The following is a 16,497-nucleotide window of genomic DNA, read 5'->3' as shown; positions in this document are numbered from 1 at the left end:
CTATACTTGAACTACTATTCTGTGCTACTGAGCTGTCAGTGAAATTTGAAGGGCAAAAAATCTACAATCCTAAGTCATTATATAGCAAATTGTTAAGATTCTCTGAAATACAGCGAGATAAGGAAATATTTTATTTACCCACTGTGGCAAAATCTCTGCTGCTTGAAGGCACAGAATTGCTTGCAATGGATCCAAGACGTGTGTTTGAAAACTGTGCCATTATAGATCATTAGTGAACAGCACAAGAAAATCACTATTGTAATTTTCCTGGCTTTTAGTAAATTATGGTTGTATGGTTACAGTATTACCTCCCACAGTTGTGACATCACCATAACCCTTGCTGGAAGAATACTGAAACTGGCATTTTTAAAAGCTTTTGCCATCATATGATCTAGTTGCTGTAGGACAAGGAGGTTATATATTTTAACACTGAATAAACTGGATTCCAGTTTGTGTGTGCAGTCTTGTTGTCTAATTTGCACTTCCTACATGGATGAAAGTGCTTGGACTTCAGTCTCTGACCTCCCAGTCTATCTGCAAGTGCACACAGAGAGAACAGTAATGTAAGCCCAGGAGCATTGTATTGCTGTAGTACATGGTTAGAGAGAAATAATGTCTGACAGTCTATTTTTTATCATTCTTTTGACACATTGGGAAAATATTTTAATACTAGGGGTAAAATGCTATAGAACCTTCACAATAATGCAATTCCTCCTGAGTTTTTTTTGTTTGTTTGTTTGCTTGTTTGTTTTTCCCCATTCAGTTACTCTAGAGAAAACCACAATAAAATTTCAAGGACTCAATGTAATATATATATATATATTTGTATATATATATAATATATTTATATAAATAAAAATATGTATATTTATATTTAACATATGTAACAACAGAATGGTATATGACACTGCTGTAACTTGATGGCATCAATAGAGTAGCAAGAATCAATGACAACAGAATAAGACTCAGTATTGATCACATCAATAAGCACTGATTTGCAAAGCACAAAAAATCATCAGTGTTTAGAAAAGGTTTGGAGGTTATTGTAGAATTCAAATAAAATAATTTTTTTGAATAATTGTTATAAAGATCTTAGCATAGATTTAAACTCACTGATTAAGACATAGTTCTTTTTGAAGTCAACTTACTCATAATTTATGCATAGTGTATGTCAAAAAAAAAACTTAGGTTTAGAAAGAGTGAACACTTTGTTATAATCAATAAATCAAACTCTCTTTATAGCTAAGAACCTATGGGAAAAGTAACAAACAAAAAGATCCTCACTTTTGTCTACTCTCATTAATGATGGAGAAATGATAGTCTGGATAAAAAATGAATCAGTGTCTGCCAAAAAAACATCAAAAGGATAAATCTTGGAGCTCAAAGGTTTTTTTGTTTTGTTTTGTTTTGTTTTGTTTTATCTCTATATATCTGTTTCTAGCACAAGTAAAATGGATTTATTTATTTATTTAATGCAAAATTACTCTTGAGGCATCTTTACATTACCATACCAAACATGAGCCATACAAACAGAAGGTGATATAGAATAGAAAGAAATAGAAAGGTGATATAGAAGGTGAGTAGAAGACTTTGTGATTCTTCATTCATGTCAATAAGATTACCCCTGAACTCAGAAATTAGATAAGTCTAAGTTTATAGGAAGAGCTAGAAACTTCTCCTTCCTCTAATCCTCTTTTTAAAGGAATTGGAAAAATATATATATATAAAAAAAAAAAAAAAACTTTATTCTTGCAAATGCTAAAATGAAATTTTAGCATTTTAAAAAATTAATCATGTTGCAAAATTAAGATTTTGCAACATGAACAAACTTTTGCATCATGTGTGTCTACACTTGGGTACAGGTGCATCTAAAATGACTGCATATACAATAAAGTAAGTGCTGTTATGTAATTCTTAACAGCAGAGATGGATGTTGGAAAAGAAAGAAGAATACTTAATATCTGGAAAGGTGCATCTACATTGATATTTGATTCAGTTCATTTTCTTTCACTGTAGTTCTGCAACCACTTGCAATCTGTATACTAAGTTCATTTGAGATCATAGCCTATAAGCTAAGAACTGGTTCACCTCCACGATGAAATCTGGGTGCAGAACAAAGTATACTTTACAAAGGGTCTGCTCCTTACACAAACATAAACATGAGCAAGCCCTTGCTCTTCAGATGGTTTCTCAGCAACTGCTGCCTCATAAAGACTGAGAAATATATCAATTTCTCTGCCAAATTGCAGAATTATATTGAAGATGAATAACAAATTTCACAGCTTTTGAAATACAGATAAAACAAATCAACACCTGCTGAAAACTGTTCTAAATCTTCCTGATTTGTTTGAGGTTAAAAATGAACCTATTTTAATTATAAAGGAATCTTTCCAAATCTAAACTTAAATCTGAGCCTAGGCTAGGTTTCCTATAAACATAAGGCAACAGCTGTCAGTGATGCTTATGAAAAGGGAACGTGATCCAGGAAATATTTCGCCCTTACTTGAAGAATTTCCTCTTAACTTGCAAAATTTTTAAGCTTGTGAAGGGTGACAACAAGTGATAAATTTAATTTGGGAGCAAAAGCAGAAAGAAGGCACATAATCATGTAGGACAGTGGGTTTTATTTGTTTGATCGATTTATTGTTTTTTTTTGTTTGTTTGTTTTTATTTTTATTTATTTATATATTTTGTAAACTAAACATCTCCACTTTATATTAACTCAGCTGTGTGGCCACAAATGCAACAGCCTATTTTTGTGTTAACAATGTGTGCGTATTACTGTGGTTAAAATTTCTTATTCTTCTGACCTGCAACGGGCAGTTTGCAACTATGCGGCAGTCTGCCACAGAGTGATATATTTACCCACAGAGAACAAGAAGTAGTATACAAAATGTTGCTATACAAACTGGTGCTACACAATATTCTCTAAGGACAAGCACAATCACTACAATAATGATGAATATCAGAACATTGTAATAACTGAATGTATTTTCCCCATTTATGCAGCATCACTGTTACAGAGCACAGTATAACCACATTTCTTTCTGCTTTTTCAACTGTGCTATGAAGACCATGTTGTAAAAAAAAAATAAAAATAAAAAAAAAATGTAAAACATCACTCTGCTAAGTATGAATGCAGTAAAACAGAAGGGTTTTATGTTTGAACCATAGGTATCAGTCTGAGTTCCTTCAGCTTTCACTATCGATAAGTGCTTCTGAAGCTAAGTCCTCAGATTTTTTTTTTTTTTCCTGAGCTAGGTAGGCAAACACCAAAAACCTAACATAAAGACAGTGTAACATTTTCTAGTATGCTTGATATGTTGAAAGAGAATAGCATCAATGACAAAGCAATGGATTGGTTACTGCCACAAGAAATTGTAGCTCTTGTAGTTAAATCATTAGTAATTAAAGGATTAATTTTGCTGGTATTTACTCCCACGTTTGGATTAATGTGCATGTACAGCTGTGATCAGACAGTTGCAGAGGGCTGTTGAACTCTCACTCTGTGGAAATATTTGGTAGAATCTAAACTGGAGCTTTGTTGCTACTGCTCCTCTGCCCTTCCATCCGCCTGGAGATGAAGGTCTGCACAACTCTGGTCTGAGGAGGCTGCTAAAGAATAATGCCTGCCAAGCACATTATGTGAGTAGCTCACTTTCTCCTTTGTATTTTGCTCTTTTTTTTTTCTTTTTCCCCAAATTCAAATTGAAAAACATTACAAAAAATAAATAAAAACTGTGCAGCTTGGTGCTCTTTAATACTAGGATATATCAATCAGCTCATCTAACTTGAAGAATTAATATGCTTGTCTTTTGTTTATGGGTACAGGAGGATAGCCCATGGTCATCAGCAAGCAGAATGGTCAGCATGGTGCTATCCATGATCAATCTGTGGGAGACAGATGAACTCTCATTTGTGCTCTTTATTGCATTAGCCTGTTTTTAATTTATCTTGGTGTTCCTAAGGAAGACCAAATGCATTATCTCTTTTTGTTTGACATTGTCCTGTGCTTCAGATTGGTAGGAGTCTTATTTTCATATGCATTCATCACAGCTTGTAATATCTGTATGTAAGTGAGACAGAACAGGCAAGCTTAAATGCATGTTTTGAAATAATGTTTGGGATGTTGAATCCCCAGTCATGTTCTGGTTACTGTCAAGTTACAGTACTTGATATTTGATGTTAACAAAGAATCCTATTTTCATATAATTAACTATATGGCTGAAATAACACTTTGAAAAGTTTACTAATGTGTCATAGTTAAGAGAGCTTTTTTTTGTTAGTGTTTGTGCTATCATCTGTACTCCTCCAAGTGTTGTGTTAACTAGAAAGCACATTTCTACATAAACCTATACATACAGGCACAAGCTAAAGGAAGCCCAGGCATAAGAAATGTAAATCCTTTGACTTTCTCCCAATCTGTACCATTCTCTGAATGAGGAAAAATAAGTGAATGTTGCTTAAAAATGTTATTATAGGTACTGTAGTGTTGAAAAGAAAGGGTACTGCCAACAAAAATAGTCACATCTTGCTTTTGGGTCAATAAGACCTATAGAGATTAATTCTTTATAACCAATGCTCCTAGAGTATTTATATTGTCTTGCTGTGGTCTCTGTATGATAACGTTCCTGAGGGTCCCAGGAGCCCCTGATATGCCCTACACAGTCCTGGAGCACAGAAGCAGAAACCGGAGGGACATGGCAGTGCACTGGAACTGTACTGCTTGGGTAACCTGCACCCAGCTCTCCCTACTCCCTGCTCAACATATCTTCCCAAACACCAAATAAATCCTGAAGACCAAATGACTGGCCTCCACCAGCCATCCTCAACCTGTGCCTGGCACTTACACATTAAGTGTGTGCCTTCTCCGTCAGCATGGTTGAAGGCCATATAACTTTCACGTACACTAGGAAGCCACTATTCTGACTGAGGCAGGTCCCAGCTCTACACTTGTAAGCTGCAAGCTCATATGAAGAAGAAATAATTGTAGAGTGCTCCTCCTCAGCCTGACAGGTAATTTTGGAAGGGCCATCTACATAGCTGCTTCTCTGCAGCAAAACCCAGACAGAGGAGGCAGCTATGAAATAGGCCCAATGGAGGCTGTTGCAGGGATCTGTGGTAGTTGCCTTAAGATAGACTTGGGCAGAGCCATATGTTATTTCTACTACAGCCAGGGCCATGTGCCATAGCGACAGAGGGGTGAACAAGAATAGAAGGAACATAGTGTACTGCAAAATCCAGGAAGATATCCGTTCTTGGTGTAGCATATCATGTTGCAGTGTCCCACATGATGAATGGGGAATGTGATTTTGGGGAAAGGTGGGGAAAAAAGTGTCCAACATTCAGTTTGAAGACTGCATTTTCTTCTTAATAATACATATAGGAGAACAAAACATGAGGAACATTCAAGAAAGGGCAAGTCTCTCCATTCCCTTCCATGCTAACAAAGTGACTTGACTGAGTAGAAGCATGAAGCTCTCAAGGAAAGACAAGCTTTCCTTTGAAACTTGCTACAAAGTGTAAATGCATTCTGATTCAAAAATATATTCAAATGAGAATACAATTATATAGCTTCTTCTTGATTGCCCCAAGTGAAGCAATCTCTTCCCCACCCACTCATCCCACCTTTTTAGTCAAAGTTGTCTACTCCAAAATGTCAGTCATTTTAGTCAGAACGGGCTGCATAGGGAAGAGCTGCTATTTAGACTGCTGGAATTACCTTTTGATAAGCTAAATTTTTGTTTTGTTTTTGTCTTTAATCTGTTTGGGTCAAACAGAGTAAATGTCCTTATTTACACAGTACTAGACCAGCTTTTATTCCTCATTGTGAACCTCCTTCCTAGTTACTGTAGCTGCTGCCTCTTTCTCAAATCATAGAGATGTATATCAGGAAGTATTAAATCTCTCCCTCTATCTTTTATTTTTAACTAAAATGTTTAGTTTGTGGTGCTACCATTTTTATTTTATTTTATTTTTTTCCCTTTTGCTACTTAGTATCTCTAACTTGGAGATCTTATTTGAGAGTGTTCAAGTCCACATCCTAACACTCTTTAATTCCTTAACTTGTACAACATTTCACTATGGGCAAATTACATTTGAACAAAACAAAACAAAAGAACAATAACAAAAGATATGCACAAGATTACTCAGAACAGGCATTTGTTACTGCTGGAATGAAGACATGGAGGGTTTGGTTTCAGTGGTTTGGATTTTATTTTGAGTTGTTTAGTGAGGAAGAGAGAGAAAAAAATGGAAAAGGGAAGGGAAGGGAAGGGAAGGGAAGGGAAGGGAAGGGAAGGGAAGGGAAGGGAAGGGAAGGGAAGGGAAGGGAAGGGAAGGGAAGGGAAGGGAAGGGAAGGGAAGGGAAGGGAAGGGAAGGGAAGGGAAGGGAAGGGAAGGGAAGGGAAGGGAAGGGAAGGGAAGGGAAGGGAAGGGAAGGGAAGGGAAGGGAAGGGAAGGGAAGGGAAGGGAAGGGAAGGGAAGGGAAGGGAAGGGAAGGGAATCTGAGCAGCAAAGCTGGAAGAAAACATGAAAGTTGGGTTCCAAGTTTGTGATTTTTTCTTACAAATTAATTTCATCATTAGAAATTTTTTCTTGATATAATAATATCTCTTGTACAATAAATGGAGTTTAAGGTGAATAATCAAAGTATAAAACCACTTTGAACACAGATCCCTTAACAATCAAAGTACATAACTAATTTGAAATATTTAAGGAATTACGTTCTTCTCATACTTGTTTTGTAGTAGTTTTTACCCATGGTTTCTATTTCTTTGCCGTTTAATATTTTTACAGACAAAAGTTTCTGTTAAATCAACTTCTGTTAAGTTTCTGTGAAATTTCTGTTCAGTCATCTCATCTGCTTCTCTTTCAAGGGTTCAGAAAAAAAATTGTTAACACTTTGATTTCTAGCTTTTGAAAAATTAGGCTGTGAGAGACTTATCAAAGGAAGTAACTTGCATCAAACATGACAACAAAAGTTGTTTTCTCTTTCATTTTGACTGTTATTTGCATCATGATATAGTAACAGCTGTGCTGAAACAGTGGCTATTACCTTCCTATTAGATTACTTCCATATTAAAATTTCTGTTGCCATAAAATTTTGTGCTAAATAGAGAACAAAAATTCCTTCCTCTGCTTAGTCTCTGAAAATTGTTTTTACTTGGTATCAATTTTGTATGATAATATACTGAAGGGGAAAATAGGCATCAATTCTAATTATATTATCATAGAGGTAACGTCTATATTACAAATGCTGTGCACATAATCCACATAATGGACTGAAAAAAAACCATGTATTTCTCTTTTCACACAGTGTGGATTTCAAAACCCTTTAACACTATTAAAGTCGGGGATAAATATTAGTTTAAACTACTGCAAGCCTACAGAGGTTTAAATATAGATGAGTCCTGGTTTTGGCTGGGATAGAGTTAATTTTCTTCCTAGTAGCTGGTATTGTGTTGTGTTTTGGATTTAGGTATGAAAATAGTGGTGATAACACACCGGTGCTTTAGTTGGTGCAGAGCCACACAGAGCCAAGGACTTCACAGCTTTTTGTGCCAGCGAGGAGGCTGGGGGTGCACCAGGTTCTGGGAGAGGACACAGCCAGGACAGGTGTCCTGGTTTCAGTTAGGACAGAGTTAATTTTCTTCCTAGTAGCTGATAGAATGCTATGTTTTGGCTTAGGATGAGAAGAGTGCTGATAACACGCCGATGTTTTAATTGTTGCAGAGCAGTGCTTACACCAAGCCAAGGACATCTCAGCCTTTTGCTCTGTCCTGCCAACGGGCAGGCTGGGGGTGCAGTAAGAGCTGGGAGGGGACAGACCCAGGACAGGTGACCCAAGCTAGCCAAAGGGGTATTCCATACCATCTGACGTCATGCTAAACAATATATAGGGGTGGCTAGCTGGGGGAGAGGGCCGGACTGCTCGGGGTTAGGCTGGGCATCGGTCAGTGGGTGATGAGGAATTGCATTGTGCATAACGTGTTTTTTACACATATTATTAGTAGTACTATTATCATCACTATTGTTATTATTATTGTTGTTATTATTATTTTCCTGTCTTAATAAACTGTCTTTATCTCAAGTCATGGGCTTCACTTTCCCATTTCTCTCCCCCATCCCAGGGAGGGAGGGGGAGGGGGAGCAAACGGCTGTGTGGTGTTTAGCTGCCGGCCAGGTTAAATCACGACAACAGGTGACCAAGGCTGACCAAAGGGATGTCCCATAGCATGTGGCATCTTGTTCAGCAATAACAGCTGGGGGAGTTGGCCTACAGACGGAGGGGGTGCCACTTCTCAGGGATAAGGCATCACTCCTTTTCCCTTCCTTTTCTGTCCTATTAAAGTGTCTTTATCTCAACTAATGAGATTTTACCTTTTTTGTTGTTGTTGTTGTTGTTCTCTCCCTCATCCTACCAGAGAGGAGTACATGGCTGTGTGGTGCTGAGCTGCCTGCTGGGTTAAACCACAACAGAATGCTATGCGCAGACTTCATCTCTTTCAACAGTAACCTTTCAATCAGGCAATAAGAGTTGATGGTAGTTTATCACTTTGATTCCCATTCCTAATACACTGAACTAAAAATGCTGATCCTAAGCTACAGGACACTGTATGCTACATGTTAAAATGTGAATATTTCAAATGATGAGCTATTTTCACATTGCTTCAGGCAGAAGGGTTGGGTGAAACACCAGCAGAATGATTCAGAGCAATTAATGTGGAAGCCTGGGTTACCTATGGTGAGCGTGGATGAATGGGAAGCACTTGGAGAATGCCCATGTAGGGTGCCTACATCATTCCCTGACTGAATGGGAAGTTCAGGCAGCCTCACAGGGCAATTTATGCACAGCCACCTGGAGCCATACAGAAAGAAATGCTAGGCACAGGGCTACCTCTGCCTACCTGACTCATCTTAAAACCAGTTGCCTGTTTACAAACAGATAACTCTTTTGTGGTAAGGCATCTTTTGTGTTAAAGTATAAGGAAATTTGGCAGGATCTAAACCGCCGTATGTTCTAGCTGTCCTTAGATATTAGAGGGGCCAGGAGTGGCTTAGATTCTGAGTGATACCCACTTTAGCACTGTAAGTCTGGTCACATTAATCACGATCATGGATTCACAAAAAGCACAATACACTTTCAGTCTAGTAAATGACTGGTGTAGTTTATAAAGCAACAGAAGCGCAAGTTCTTTTGGATTGCCAGTGATAAATACACTGTCTGCAAGTGCAAATACCAAGAATATGACTAACACAGCCACTAACACATGTGCTACCTGATAAAACAGCTCTACAGAGAATGTCAGGTTTCCCAGAGAAGCACTTGGTATGACTGAGAGTTTGAATCTCACCCAATAAGTTAGCTACTGGGAGGGAAGAGAGTTTCAGCCCATTGACTGATCCCAGAAGTCAGCAATGTCCTTCCAACTTGTCTGTGATGGTGTGTTCCCTCAAGTTTTCCTTCCCTTGGGCCATTTTATACTATTTTCTTACTTTTAGATGGAGCTTGAGTAACTTTAGTCATGTGTCTTCATTGTGACTGGTATACATTTTTCTTGCCTTGATTTAAAGATATAGGCTCTGAGGGGTGGTCGCACTTTGGAGGTGAGTAGCCTTTGGAATGGAGGTGTGTTTTGGCATTATAATGGGATTATAATGAACAAAGTTCACCCAAAAGACATGATTTAATTATCAGTTAGAGTCAGGACTGGCCATGCAGTCTATCAGTTCCACAATACCATCCAGTTTCTCATCCATGCAGTGATAGCACAGAGCCTGGCCATGGTGTCTTCACCCTCCACCCCCTCAACAATCCTTCTTAGGATCAGCACATCGAGCTTCCCAGATGTTACCAATACCTAAGGTTGCAGGCTATGTTGCCAAAGGGACTATCATGGAACAGATTTCCTTGCATATCTGCCACATCTCACCATGGAATCTTCCTCAGCCTTGAACCTTCCCTTAAGACATGGACTCATTTAGCTTCAGTGAGTCACCTCCAACAATTATTCCACAGCACATAGAAAAAGAGATAGTTAAATCCTTCTTGCACAATTGTTTCAAAACACTTGAAAATGTAGGGTTTCTACATCTCCCTGCTTGTTCAGAGTGGATTTGAATTATTATGTCTCAATTCACAACCAAGCAACCACAGCCTAGATGTGAATAAAGCAAAAGGGTACTCTTCTCCATGTATAGACATTTGCTAAGGGTCAAGCCAGGAGAGCTGAGAACAAGTAGGCATGAGCAAATGAGAGTGGTCCTGATTCAGCAGCCTAGGAATAGACCTCGTGGAAAGTTATGGTGGGATTTGGTCATGACATTTTATGCATTAATACAATGACTAGTTAATGTACCACTCTATTACTCGTTTAATTCCAGGATCATTCCCCTCGAAAATAGACAATCAAATACTTTTAGGTAGCTGAAGGATAAAGCAAGTGGAGCTGAAATCCCAGGCTCCTGGTTCCTGTGTAAGCATCTAGACCATAGGGTAAATTATTGTGTGAAATACTTTCTTCAAATACTTTCTTCCCCTTTGAAACTTTTCTGTCCCTCTCTCCCTTCCTCTCTCACTATTTTGCACTAAAACCTCTATGTTATGTGTTGAAATGACTGCTGTTTCTCTATATCATTTATAAATTATGGTAAGGATCTAGGAAGGTTAATGCTCATTGCCACCCAGCTCTTATTTGTTACATAGCTTAGATGGCAGTTGCAGTGAAATGGCAGAATAGCATGCTTGCTAAAATTGGCAGAATGCCAAGATTTTAGGTTTCTAGAAAAAAATAATTATATATATATATACATATATATATATACACACACACACACACCAAAACGAAGATAGAAATTGATTTCCAGTGCCATTGGGGAAAAGGCAGTATTTGACAGTTTGCCATCTGAATCACTTTCAAAGGTTGTTTTTTTTTTTGTGTGTGGAAAATCTGGCTCAAGAAATTTTTCTCTCTTTGATAGATCTGGATCTGATTTTCACCCTTTATCACACCAAAGGATAGCCCTCACCAACCCACAATGTAAGTTGCAGAATGTTGATGAGAACGAGAACCAAGGTATGATTTTCCACCAAAGTAAATGTACTGTGTAACTCTAAGCTTACTTTCATGTTGCTAATGCAAATCAGATTTGGTATGGTTATGTGATACAAAGCATAGATCAAATCTGATTTATCTACCTTTACCTATGAATGAAGCAGCAGCAGGACAGGGTTACCATCTAGGGGACTGCCACTGTATCAAAAAAAAGACACGTTATTTACCCATAGTTCTTGCATTTACTGTTCATGGGACCCAACCTAAAGAGTAGTGAATGTCTCAGATTCTAGTTTTGCAACACAGTTAATCAATCCAGTAGTAAAAATGCAAGTACCAAACTAAAGTAATGTGTCCAAATGGTCAGTCTGGTATAAATTCATTAAAAAAAAAAAAAAGCTTGACATGTAAAAAACTTGTTGTCAAAACAGATGTCTGTGACACATTTATACTGTGAGCAATCTGCTAAAAGAGCGGTTACTGCCCCTGTAAGCAGTTCAAGTAGGATCCAGTTCACTTGTTTCTAGCAGTTTTCCATTTCTTCTTTTTATAATAAATGGGGAGAGAAGGCAGTTCAAAGGAGCTACCCATTTAATCCAATCTTAAATCTAGTTTACAGTGAGATTTACACACAATAACAGTTACTGCACTGACAGCCTAATGCAGCAAACTTATGTAGACATCTATATTATAGGAATCCTTCCCATTACAGCCTACTTGTTCTGGAATTTTTGTTATATGAATGTCAATGTTCTCATTTACAATTCCCCTTTAACAGTCTCAGGATGATTTTGTTAAAGAACAACAGTTTTGGTCTAGAGCTCTAAATTGATAGTTTGCTTGCCTGGTCAAACAAGATGGTTAAAATAGAAATAAAATTAAAAAAAAAAAAAATCAACAACAGAACTTTTTTATTTGATCCCAAAAAAGACCTATTACATTTTTCAAATTTGAAAATTTTAATTTCAATAACAGCCTTAACTTTTCTCAGTCTTTTTAATCCATGTCATTTAGAATCATATTTACATATACTTTTCATTGTTCTGAAACTAAATTTTCAGGAAACAAACAAACAAAAAAAAAAAAAAACAAGAATCTACAAACAAGCTGGCTGTCTTCCCTCAGTCACTTTTTTGATGTAGTGTTTCTCCAGTTATATCACAACGTATGCAACCACTTACATCAAAACACATGAAACAAGAATTTATAGAACAGTATGTTCCTTAAATAACCCTAATAATTTCAGTTCATATGTCCAGACACTTTCTAAACCTGCAGTTATTTCAATTAAATAAATGATGTATTATTTGATTTCCAAATGTTAATGGATGCTTAATGGTCAATATTCTTTTTCTCTGCTGGGTTATTTTGATTTCTGGGTAATTTTTATTGATTTTTAACATTTTAACATTTTTAACATTTATCAGATGTTCCAATTGCTAGCCCCCCAGCACTTTCAGAATGAAAACATCTTATAGTTTAATAGCGTATTATTAAGATTCATGCTTTCTTTAAAACAAGCTAGTCATAACTGTATTACTCCTGGTATTTCTGACAGCTTTGATGTCACTTTTAAGTATGTCTGCTACTACAAAAGAAATCATTAAGATCAAAGGACTAAGGTAATCAATATGCATTGCATACAGAGAGGTTTAAACAGACAACAGAACTCACCAGCATTCTTTCCCAAACCCTATCAGAGTTAGCAACACACAAAGAACCTTCCCACCAGATTTTCAGCCAAATAAATCCATGACAAAAGCAAAGAAAGTCACTGTACAAATGATCAATTTCCACAACTATGGAGAAGCTTCTAAAAACAGTGGCTAAAATTCCAGTATTTCAGTACCTTTTTCATCTTAACCAGATTTTGTTTCATCTCAGCAGATACAGCTACCAGTACATCAAGACAAACTGTTTTCTCTACTGGCTGCCCATGTACATTTGAAGACATACACTGCCTACGGCCTCTGAAACTAATGAGGGGAATCTCTGCATTTTGCAAACTCCTCTCTAAGCTTGCAATAGATAGTATATTGTAGCTACTGCTGCAGTTTTGGACTAAAAGTGCAATTTCACACTTTCAATCTAAATATCACCTGATAAGAAAAAAGCAGGGAAGACAGTGACTTCAAGAAGATGTTGTATACACTTACACAGATGTTTTTCTTATTTTCTCCCTGTGCAGAGCTCTCAGCTGAGGCTGAAAGTCCACATGAGCCAACAAACTGCAGGCTCCAAACCCCACTAAGCCTGTGCTCTGACCATAAACTGGATCCCAAGGAAGCCCTGAATACACTGTGGGTCAGCTTGCTTACCTTATGACACTTGTAAAACTGCAGGTCTTTCTACAAAACATGGTCAAAGCCAGTCCCCTAGAACATACTGTTTTAAGTTCCCTAAATGCTGTATTGAGGCTGTAAATAAGGATACTCATTTTTATTTGTTTGTTGATTATTGTTTTTTTTTTTGTTTTTGTTTTTGTTTCAAATTTCTTCCCGGAGTTCACAAAAAGGAGGACAAATTCATAGCTGTGACTGATGAAATGGTCATTTGTGGAACTTGTTTATCTGAAAGTTCTCACATCTGCACTCCACTGCAATAATATATGTCTGTATATACATCTGCAGAACCACAGTAGATCCTAGCATGAATCAGAGGAGCAGAGGACATCTCTTTGGTGTGGTGCAAACTTGTACGTGTAATTCTAAACTAATTATCTTGTTTCTGGTCATTTTGACTTATTCAATAACATTTTCTGAAATGCCTTTGGAAAAGTATAACTTGAAAATACAGAAGTGATACAAGGAGTGGCTGAGATCACTTGGCCTGTTCAGCATGGAAAAGAAGAGGCTGAGGGGAGACCCCATCACGGTCTATAGCTTCCTCATGAGGGGGAGTGGAGGGACAGGCACCAATCTATTCTCTCTGGTGACCAGTGATAGGATCCGAGGGAATGGTGTCAAGCTATGATAGGGGAAGTTCAGGCTGGATATCAGGAAAAGATTATCCACTCAGAAGGTTGTCGCGCACTGGAACAGAATCCCTAGGGACTCGATGATCCTTATGGGTCCTTTCCAACTCAAGATATTCTATGATTCTATGATTTATTTCTGAAAATATAAAAGCACCTCCCAGTAGCAGATTGTATTTATTTGCATATAAAAATAGAAATCAGTATATCTTTACTCACAGCGAAGGTTTCTATAGAGCACTTCACATTTACATGAGAAGAAATGGAGACTGTCAGTGAGGAAGAAAGTTAAAGCATACAATCAAGCAGTCAGTTGTACCTGCACCCCCATCAAACAGAAGTCCCTTTATGGGATTATTCACGTATAAAGCTAAGCATGGCAATAAAAGCAAAAGGTCACTGAAATTAATGGAGTTAACAGATAAGGAGCTTCCTCTGTAGAAGTGCTGAGGAAATGTGTCTATAATTTCCCCACCTTTTTTAATACTTTACCTTCAGAGGACCTAGTCTGAAAAGCAGCAGGTAGCTCACACTGCTTCAGCAACACAGGAAACTCCTTTTGAAGACTGCCACTCCCAGTTTGAAAGCACTAAAATCACAAAATCTGAAGTGCCAATCTGATATATTCTCTTTTTGTTGTATGCTCTTCAAAAATGATGAAGACTGGTTAACTTTATAGCAGCAGACTTCATGCCAGACCAGGGATTGCTGCTTTATGCCAGATCAGTTATTGTTTATCCTCCCAGCAGGTCTAAAAGCATAAAGCTGGAATAAATGCCATGACATGGGGTCTGGTTCTTTTAGCAGACACACGATGAAGGGAATCAGATACATGCTGCTGGGATCTGGCAATGTACAGGTCTGGTACTGACAGCTACAGGTCGTGGACTAGTGGCCTCAGAGGTGGAAGGACTGAACTGCCTGGTGATGAAAGGTGGAGAAGGGGGAAGTCTATGGACAAAAAACCTGTTGAAGCTTTCGGGTTCATGTTTGAAATACATATTTATGTAAGCAGTGTGCAGACTTACAGTAAGAGCACTTTGTCCCTTCTGAATGCAAGTATTTGCCAGGTAAAATTGCACTTGGAGTGTGTGGAGAAACTCTGTACTGTGCTGACACAGTGTTCAAACTCTTAGAAACATTTCAGAATATTGACGTTTTGTTTTCTTTGTTCCTTCCTGTATAATCACCCGTGTCTTTATAAAAAATAAATAAATAAAACTATGACAGCCTGTTTTCCAAATTACAAAACAGGCTTTAAAACAACTGCTAAGGCATCTAATAAATCAGTTTCTGAGAGTCTTACCTATACCATTTAGTTGTAAAGAAAAAAATCTATTACTGTGTATTCAAGAAAAAATTTTCAAAGATAATATTCTACATATATATATTAATTTTCTTCTCAAACTCAATTGCAAGCAATTAATATTTAATGGATTAGTGAAATTGTCATAGTTCAAGTTCAGTGTCAAATGCCAAGTTTGTAAGTTTCAAAATTATTTCCTGTAACTTTTCACTCGGTCTAATATCTGATAAATTATTTAACATTTTTTGATAAATAACCCACTTTACTAAAATATGCTGTTTTACTAATAGTATACATTTTTTTTTTATTTAATATTGTCTCAAATGAACCACTGTTTTTGAGCTACCAGATACATTTCTAAGTTATCATCTGTCCTAAAATTATGTGTTCTATTATAAAATGCATATAGTATTCCAGCATTTTAAATAACAGCCAGTTCAAGTAACATACCAAATTACTTCTGTGTTTACTGAAAATAATAGTTCAATATTTGCCTGTTGGTATACATGAAGAAATATGTTACCATTTCATTTTAGCAGCATGATAGATTAGAAATCTTTCCCATCTTGAAATGCTAAATAGCAATGTGATTACTGGGCACTTTTTTCCCATTACTTTTTGTGCTGTGGATGATTTTGTGCATCATTTTTTTTAATGTTGACAGATTGTTGTAATATTTTTAAACACAATTCTGTTTCTACAGCATCTAAATTAAATAAATAAATAAATAATCTTTGAGTCTCATACCTGCTGTGATTGGGGTGTCATTGATTTTTATTTATTTATTTATTTATTATTTTTTGCTAACTATAGACTGCAATGAAATTTGAAAAATAGGAATTATTCAGAAGATAATCATAAGGAAAAAAAAAAGATAAAAACTTGTGGGTTGAGATAAAAACAGTTGAATAAAGAAGAAGAAGAAGGAGGAGGAGAAGGCGAAGGCGAAGGAGAAGGTGAAGGCAAAGGAGAAGGAGGAGAAGGAGAAGGAGAAGGAGAAGGAGAAGGAGAAGGAGAAGGAGAAGGAGAAGGAGAAGGAGAAGGAGAAGGAGAAGGGGGAAGATACAAAGCAAATGATGCACAAGGCAATTGCTCTTGGTTTTCAACTGGCTAACCCCACACCTAAAGGAAGCACCATTAATACACAAATAATCATTTTC

Source organism: Anas acuta, chromosome 3 (genome assembly GCF_963932015.1).
Source record: "Anas acuta chromosome 3, bAnaAcu1.1, whole genome shotgun sequence".
Lineage (NCBI taxonomy): Eukaryota > Metazoa > Chordata > Aves > Anseriformes > Anatidae > Anas > Anas acuta.
Note: the sequence above shows the minus strand (reverse complement) of the source record.